The sequence below is a fragment of the Cynara cardunculus genome, assembly GCF_001531365.2.
Source record: "Cynara cardunculus var. scolymus isolate 2C chromosome LG 5, CcrdV1, whole genome shotgun sequence".
Classification (NCBI taxonomy): Eukaryota; Viridiplantae; Streptophyta; class Magnoliopsida; order Asterales; family Asteraceae; genus Cynara; species Cynara cardunculus.
In genome coordinates, this window is record NC_037532.1 from 18,732,329 (window position 1) to 18,740,437 (window position 8,109).

Below are 8,109 nucleotides of genomic sequence, written 5' to 3' on the forward strand. Positions count from 1 at the left end.
TATTTTAACGCTTTGCACCAATCAAAACTCAATTATTTTCTCAACTCGAAGCATTGTTCAAGAAGTTCATGAAGGTCTCTGATTCTCAGTAAGTCTGGTCCCTGTGGAAACGATCTTGGTACTATACCACTCTATTACTTGAAGCGATCTTAGTGTCAGCGTGAACTTGCACCGCCACTTTGGGGACATTGTGCCCACTGTGTGCACACTTACGATTTTAGCACATCAAGATTTTGGCGCCGCTGCCGTGGATTGGCGCGATTTTTATCCTGAGATATTGATTTTCATTTGAGCCTTGGTCAGTTGTTTCATTCGCTATTCCTGTGTTGTATGCCACGGGTACAACACGGTGATCTTTTACCTCTTGATCATGAGTTAGAAAGAACAATTAGGAGACGAAGAAGAGGTAGAAAYAATCGGCGAAATCCCAACCGTACCATGGGGGATAATCCACCTCCTCGGGAAGCCACGGTTAATATTGCTGATGACAAAAATAGAGGCATACGGGACTACGCAACTCCCAAATTTGGTCAATTGGCCTTGGTAATTGGTAGACCCGAAATGACAACAACATCTTTTGAACCCAAGCCGGTTATGTTTCAAATGATTTCCTCTATGGGTCAGTTTGGGGGATTATCTTCGGAAGATCCGCACTCTCATTTGAAATCTTTTATAGAAATGACGGATCATTTTAAAATTCTCGGAGTTACTCAAGAGACCTTATGCTTGACGCTTTTCCTTTATACATTGAAGGATAGAGCTAGAGCATGGCTAAATTCCCAACCACCAAACTCGATCCTTACTTGGAATGATTTGGCGGAAAAAATTCTAAAAAAATACTTTCCTCCGACAAGGAATGTAAAGATTAGAAATGAAATTATGGTGTTTCGCCAAGAAGATGATGAAGCGGTATCGGATGCATGGGAGAGATTCAAGGACCTTCTTAGGAAGTGTCCTCACCACGGAATCCCTCATTGTATTCAATTGGAAACATTTTATAATGGACTTTCTAGTGCCGCTAAGATTATTCTTGACGCAACGGCCGGTGGTGCTTTTACAGCTAAAACCTACAACGAGGGGTATGACATTTTGGAACGAATTTCTAATAAAAATACTGAATGGTCTAACCCTCGTGCTGTCATTTCTAAATCTGCCTCGGGCATTCATGAGCTTGATGCCATATCTTCTTTGAATGCCCAAATTGTTGCTCTAACTAATTTGGTTAAAAATAATTTAAACTTGAATGGGGAAAAGAATCAAGTCCAATCCATAATGTCTAATTCCTCCATGACTGAGTCTTGTGTTTTCTGTGGTAAAAGTCATTCTTATGAGTTTTTTCCCAGAAACCCCGTTTCAGTAAATTATGTTGGGAACCATACAAGAAATAGCCCATTTTCTCCAACGTACAATTCGAATTGGAGAAATCATCTGAATTTTTCATAGGCCGGAAATCAAGGACTTCAACCCCCCGGGGCAACTCAAGTCCAAAACCGACCTTCGAATCCCCCGGGATTTAATCCAGGAGGTCATCACATGCAAGGAGGTCATCACATGCAAGGTAATCATCACATGTACCAAAGTCGACAATCTTCACAACCACACGTACCTAGGCAACAAAATGCATCGGAGGGTAATGGTTCACTTGAATATTTACTTAAAGGTTTTATAAACCAAACCAATGCCACCTTCAGGAGTTTTGAGACCCAACTTGGCCAATTTGCCCGGATCTCAAGAATAGACCTCAAGGAACTTTGCCTAGTGACACGGAAACACCTAAGGAACATGTTAAGGCCGTGACTTTAAGAAGTGATAAGGACTTGGGAGACTCCAATGCCGAAAAAGAAACACCCATGGAGCCAATTTGTCAAGAAAATATTTCACATTCTTTTGACACATCGAAATTTTCAGTTCAGTTTCCTACAGCTGAAGAAACTCAAATTCCAGTTTCTATTCAAGAAACAGCAGTTTTACCCAGTTCCAGCACCACCTAGTTTCCAACTGACACTACTCACAGTGGGCAGAAACTGTCCACACCTGAGCAGATTAAGACCGGTCCAACAGATTTAGATCTAAGAGATTTACCTTTTCCAGGTAGGATGAAAGCCAAAAATGTGGATGTTTAGTTTAAGAAGTTCTTGGACATCTTTAAGCAACTCCACATTAACATACCTTTGGTAGAAGCTCTCGAGCAAATGCCTAGCTATGTTAAATTTTTAAAAGACATCCTCAATAAAAAGAGAAGACTTAGTGAATTTGAGACTGTGTCTTTGACAAATGAATGTAGTGCCCTTCTTACTTGCAAAATTCCCCCAAAATTAAAAGACCCTGGAAGTTTCACCATCCCGTGCTCTATTGGAGGGAAAGAAGTGGGTCATGCCTTGTGTGACCTTGGGGCAAGTATAAATCTCATGCCTTTGTCCATTTTTAATCAGTTGGGAATTGGGAAAGTTCGACCTACAACCGTGACTTTGCAATTAGCGGATAGGTCCTTGGCATATCCGAAAGGAAAAATTGAAGACATCTTGGTTAAAGTGGACAAATTCATCTTTCCAGCCGACTTTCTATTGTTAGATTATGAAGCCGATAGAAATGTCCCGTTTATCTTAGGAAGACCCTTTCTTGCTACGGGTAGGACATTGATTGATGTACAAAAGGGTGAGTTGACCATGAGAGTAAATGACCAGCAGGTAACTTTTAATGTGTTTAAGACTCTTAAGTTCAATGGGGAGATTGAGGATTGTTCGTCTATTTACTCAGTAGGTAAAGATTTAGATCTAAGTTTGATCGACTATGCATGCAGTGGAGACACTGTGGGCACGACAGAAGACATTTGTGAAGAAGACTTAATTGAGGACATAGCTGCATTTGAACAGTTAGATTTTAAAGATATACCAACCCAAACCCCGTCCATTGTAGAAGCACCCGATTTGGAGTTAAAACCACTGCCTTCACATTTTAAGTATGCATATCTTATGGAAGGAGAAAATTGCCTGTGATTATTTCTTCCAACTTAAGTGGTGAACAAGAGGAAAGGTTAATAGATTTGCTGAAAGACCATAAGAAAACTTTTGGTTGGACCATAGCTGATATTAGGGGAATAAGCCCGTCCCTTTGCCAACATAAGATCATATTGGAAGAAAATAGTGTTGGAAAGGTACAACCTCAAAGAAGGCTAAATCCAATCATGAAAGAAGTGGTTAAGAAGGAGATCTTGAAGTGGTTAGACGCGGGTATTATTTACCCCATTGCTAGTAGCGGTTAGGTAAGTCCGATTCAATGCGTGCCTAAGAAAGGTGGTACCACGGTAATCACCAACGACAAAAACGAACTTATTCCAACTAGAACTGTTACCGAGTGGAGGATTTGTATGGATTATAGGCAATTAAACTTAACTACTAAGAAATATCACTTCCCTTTGCCTTTCATAGATCAAATGCTAGATCGGTTGGCCGGAAAGGAATTTTATTGTTTTTTGGATGGGTACTCGGGATACAATCAAATCCATATTGCACCCGAAGATCAAGAGAAAACTACTTTTACTTGTCCCTTTGGAACTTTTGCTTTCCGACGTATGCCATTCGGTTTATGTAATGCTCTGGCCACTTTCCAACGATATATGATGTCTATTTTTCCGGATATGATTGAGGACACTATGGACGTTTTTATGGATGATTTTTCGGTTATTGGCACTAATTTCGAAAATTGTCTTGAAAATTTGAAGAAACGTTTGGAGAGATGTGAGACCCATGACTTGATTTTAAATTGGGAAAAATGCCATTTTATGGTACAAGAGGGAATAGTTTTGGGTCACATGATTTCAAAGAAAGGTTTGGAAGTTGACAAAGCTAAAATTGAGGTGATAATGCAATTGCCCGAACCTACTTCGGTCAAAGGCATTCGTAGCTTTTTGGGACATGCGGGTTTTTACCGACGGTTTATTAAGGATTTTTCTAAAATTGCTAAACCCTTATGTAACTTGTTGCATGTTGACCAAGCTTTTGAGTTCACCTCCGATTGTAAAAAGGCTTTTGAAACAATCAAGAATGCTCTTATCTCGGCACCCATTATTATCACTCCCGATTGGTCCCTACCTTTTGAGGTAATGTGTGACGCAAGTGATTGGGCCGTGGGTGCCGTTTTGGGACAAAGGCAAAATAAAATTTTTCACCCCATATACTACGCAAGTAAGACTCATATTGAAGCCCAATTAAATTATACCACCACGAAAAAAGAGTTGCTTGCAGTAGTATTTGCTTTTGATCGTTTCCGTTCATACTTTATTGGTACCAATGTCACTATTCATACAGATCATTCGGCAATAAAGTATTTATTTAACAAAGTTGATGCGAAACCACGGCTTATTAGATGGATTCTTTTATTGCAAGAATTTGATCTTCAGATTGTTGAACGAAAAGGATGTGACAATCAAGTGGCCGATCACCTTTCTAGAATTGAAGGAAATGTATCAAGTGGGGGAATCATGAGATTAAGGAAATTTTCCCGGATGAATATGTTTTGGCCATACAACACAATTTTCAAAAACAAAATCCTTGGTATGCAGATATTGCCAACTATCTTGCATGTGGTCTTAAACCATATCATTTTTAGGGAAACCGGTTTAAAACATTTCTTCACGATTGCAAGCATTATTTGTGGGACGATCTATCCCTTTTTAAATTGGGATCAGATCATATTTTGAGAAAATGTGTCCCAGATAATGAAATCCAAGCTTTGTTAAAAGAATGTCACGCATCACCGTACGGAGGCCACTTTGGTGGACAACGTATGGCAAAGCGGATTTTTTTGGCCTTCCATATTTAAAGATGCTTTTGAATTTGTGAAGAGTTGTGATCAATGCCAACGCATGGGGAATTTGTCCCAAAGAAATGAGATGCCCTTGAACAATATTTTGGAAGTCGAACTTTTCGATGTTTGGGGTATTGACTTTATGGGACCATTTCCCATGTCTTTTCATAATCAGTACATTTTGGTTGCGGTAGACTATGTCTCCAAATGGATAGAAGCGAAGGCTTACCCAAGAAATGATGCCAAAACGGTAGTGGAGTTTTTGCATAAAAACATTTTTGTTCGTTTTGGAACACCCCGAGCATTGATAAGCGATGAAGGGACTCATTTCATAAACAAAGTGTTAAGTACCACTCTTGAGAAGTACAACATCCGACATAAAGTAGCCACGACTTACCACCTGCAAACCAATGGTCTTGCGGAACTTTCAAATCGGGAAATCAAAAATATTTTAGAAAAAGTGGTTAAGCCAAATCGTAAAGATTGGTCGCTTAAATTGGATGATGCACTTTGGGCCTACCGTACCGCCTTCAAGACTCCATTGGGGATGTCTCCGTACCAACTTGTTTTTGGAAAATCTTGTCACCTTCCGTTGGAGTTAGARTATAAGGCATTTTGGGCTATTAAGGAACTTAATTTAAATGCAACTCTAGCAGGAGAGAAAAGACAGCTTCAACTCAATAAGTTGGAAGAGTGGAGGTACCAAGCCTACGAGAATGCCAAAATTTACAAAGAAAAAACGAAAATGTGGCATGATCGTAGGATCAATCAAAGAATTTTTTAAAAAGGTCAAAAAGTGCTTCTTTTTAATTCTAGGTTGAGGCTTTTCCCCGGAAAACTCAAATCTAGATTGTCAGGATCTTTTGCTATTGTTGAAGTGGGAAAGTTTGGAACTATCGATCTCTTGAACCCACAAGACAATACGGTTTTTAAAGTGAATGGGCATCGGGTCAAGCTTTTCTTCCCGGAAGGAATGCATGATCCACGCCAAAAATATCCTTAATTGAATGACGAAATTTCTGTAGTAAATAATGTAAATATTTTTAATTATCGTACTTCTTGTTTATTTCATGCAGGTATGCTCACAGTAGGCATCTCGTGCTCACATTCTGAAGTGGGTTTTGTTATTGTTTTTGAATATTGGCGGGTTTTTATGGAATTTTCCATGGAAATGAAAAAGGCAAATTAAGAAAAGAAATGGGTTTATTTTTGAAAAAAAAGTGACATCATTTTTTTCAAATCACTTGTCCTTCCATAGGTTTTGCATGCAGATGGGAACGGTTACCTATGTTATACCCATCGGTTAGGTTATCTATGAAAAAGGGGGGAAAATCATTTTTTACTTCACTATTCATCTTCTCCTCTATTCTCATGGCTAGAACAAGGAATAACCCAACCGGCCGGCCCCCTTATCGACCGCCTGCTCGCCGCTCTACTCGTCGGACCGTCGTCGGCGACGCATCATCCGCCGCTCCAGTGGCAACAGCAGCCGGCTCGTCGATGCCTTATTCAACGCCCCTCTCGCCGGATCCCATCGCCTTTGCTTCGCTGGTGAGACATACTTCAACAACCGGCGTCGGTCAGTCATCCATCGTACGGGTCGACTACGATGAGTATCATGCCATTGTCACTCCGGTTAGTATAACTCAATCTGCTCCCCTATTTACCACCGTTTTCACCCAGTCCACCATTATTCACACCACCACCACCACCATCCGCGTTGGTCCGTCTACTTCACGACCGCCGGCCGCCGCACCCCTTCCCACACCAAGACCCCTTTTCCTAGCCCTAACTGTACCACCCTCTATAACCCCTCTATCTAACCCCATACCATCACTGGTTAACCCCACACCCACTCAACAGCCCCCTATTCCCCCTTCCCTTAACACCACTCGGCCCACCCACCATACACGATTTCGACCTAAACCTTATTGATACCTTAGGGGAGGAGTTCCATTTTGATTTTGAAGCCAATGCCTCCAACAATCCCAAGGATTTATTCCCTTTTTCTGTTCCTGAGTCTTTCGTAGAATCACCACGGCAACCCCCACAGACTCAAACAGAACATGAACTGCCTGTTGAGGAAATACCAGTCACTGCCACCAGTGGGCAGACTGTGAGCATAGAAACCTCTTCGGGAAGTTTTGAAAGTGCAAGTTCAGAGTATGTTATTCCTCCACAATTACCAAAACCAGTGCCTGAAGACAGTGACTATGAGGATGAGATGGCCCAGGACTTAGAACATGCTGAAGATGTAGCCGAGGATGATGAGGAACAAGAGGAAAGGGAGGATTTTGAAGAAGAAATTCCAAATGAGGAGGTTTTGGAAGTCAGTAGGCCAAAACCTTCTAAAAAGAGGAAGGCAGCAGCAAAGCAGAAGAGGCAGACAACCCCAAAGAAAAAGAAAGAACAGGTGATGCCATTTCATGAGAGGTACAACCGTATCAAAAATAATAAAATTCTCTTGGAACGTGCCTTTGACCCACGGTTGGTCAACTCTTTTATGGCCATCAGGCACCATTTGGTGGCTTTGCGGTGGGACAATTTGGTGGTTGCCCCTTTAAGGGCCAACGTATCTTGGGTAACCGAGTTTTACGCGGTCGTTGGCACCACCAAGAGCATTTCGGTAAATATTCGGGGTAAGAAAGTTGATTGGTCGGGGCCAAAGCTTAATGCGGCCCTTGGACTCGTCCCACCACCAGAATGCTCGTTTGCACAGATTATGAAAGGGACTCGTGAAGTTACTGATGATGATATCGCTTCCGTCCTTATGCTCCCCGATAGTGGATGGTCGAGGGACAACTGGCGCTAAATCATTTTCGCCGGCCATCTTAACACGGAAGTAGGACTTTGATTTCAGTTTTTGCGACATAATTTAATCCCCACTGTTCATGATAGTACAATCTCACGGGACCGATGCGTCCTCCTTTATTGCATAATGAGCGAGTTGCCAATCGACCTTGAGCCGATTATACATGCATCCATTTTACAAGCCTCTCAGAGGACGCATTCTCGCCTAGTCTTTCCGGCCCTCATCACCAACCTTATGGCCAAGGCTAGGGTCTCTACCCATGAAGAGGATTTAATTGTTGTCGGCTCTCCCTTGTTGGGACAGAACACGGTCGACCGTCGGCATAGAGCCTCTCGACCCTATTTAAATTTGCAGAATTCCGTCCCAGTTGAGAGAGATGCGGAAGAGCCCGTGGCGCCATCCACCGTTCAATCAAATGCACCACCGGTCGTTCTTCCCGAGCCACAGGTTGCCGCTGTTTTGGAGTCGCCAAATGTTGCACTTACCGAGCC

The 8,109-nt window shown here is 41.9% G+C and overlaps 1 non-coding gene across 1 annotated transcript; it reads right to left on the reverse strand.

Moving 5' to 3' along the window:
- Window positions 1–861: 861 nt before the first annotated feature.
- LOC112513925 lies at window positions 862–968 on the reverse strand. The gene has a single exon (XR_003069383.1). It is a non-coding gene; the product is annotated as a small nucleolar RNA R71 (small nucleolar RNA).
- Window positions 969–8,109: the final 7,141 nt, after the last annotated feature.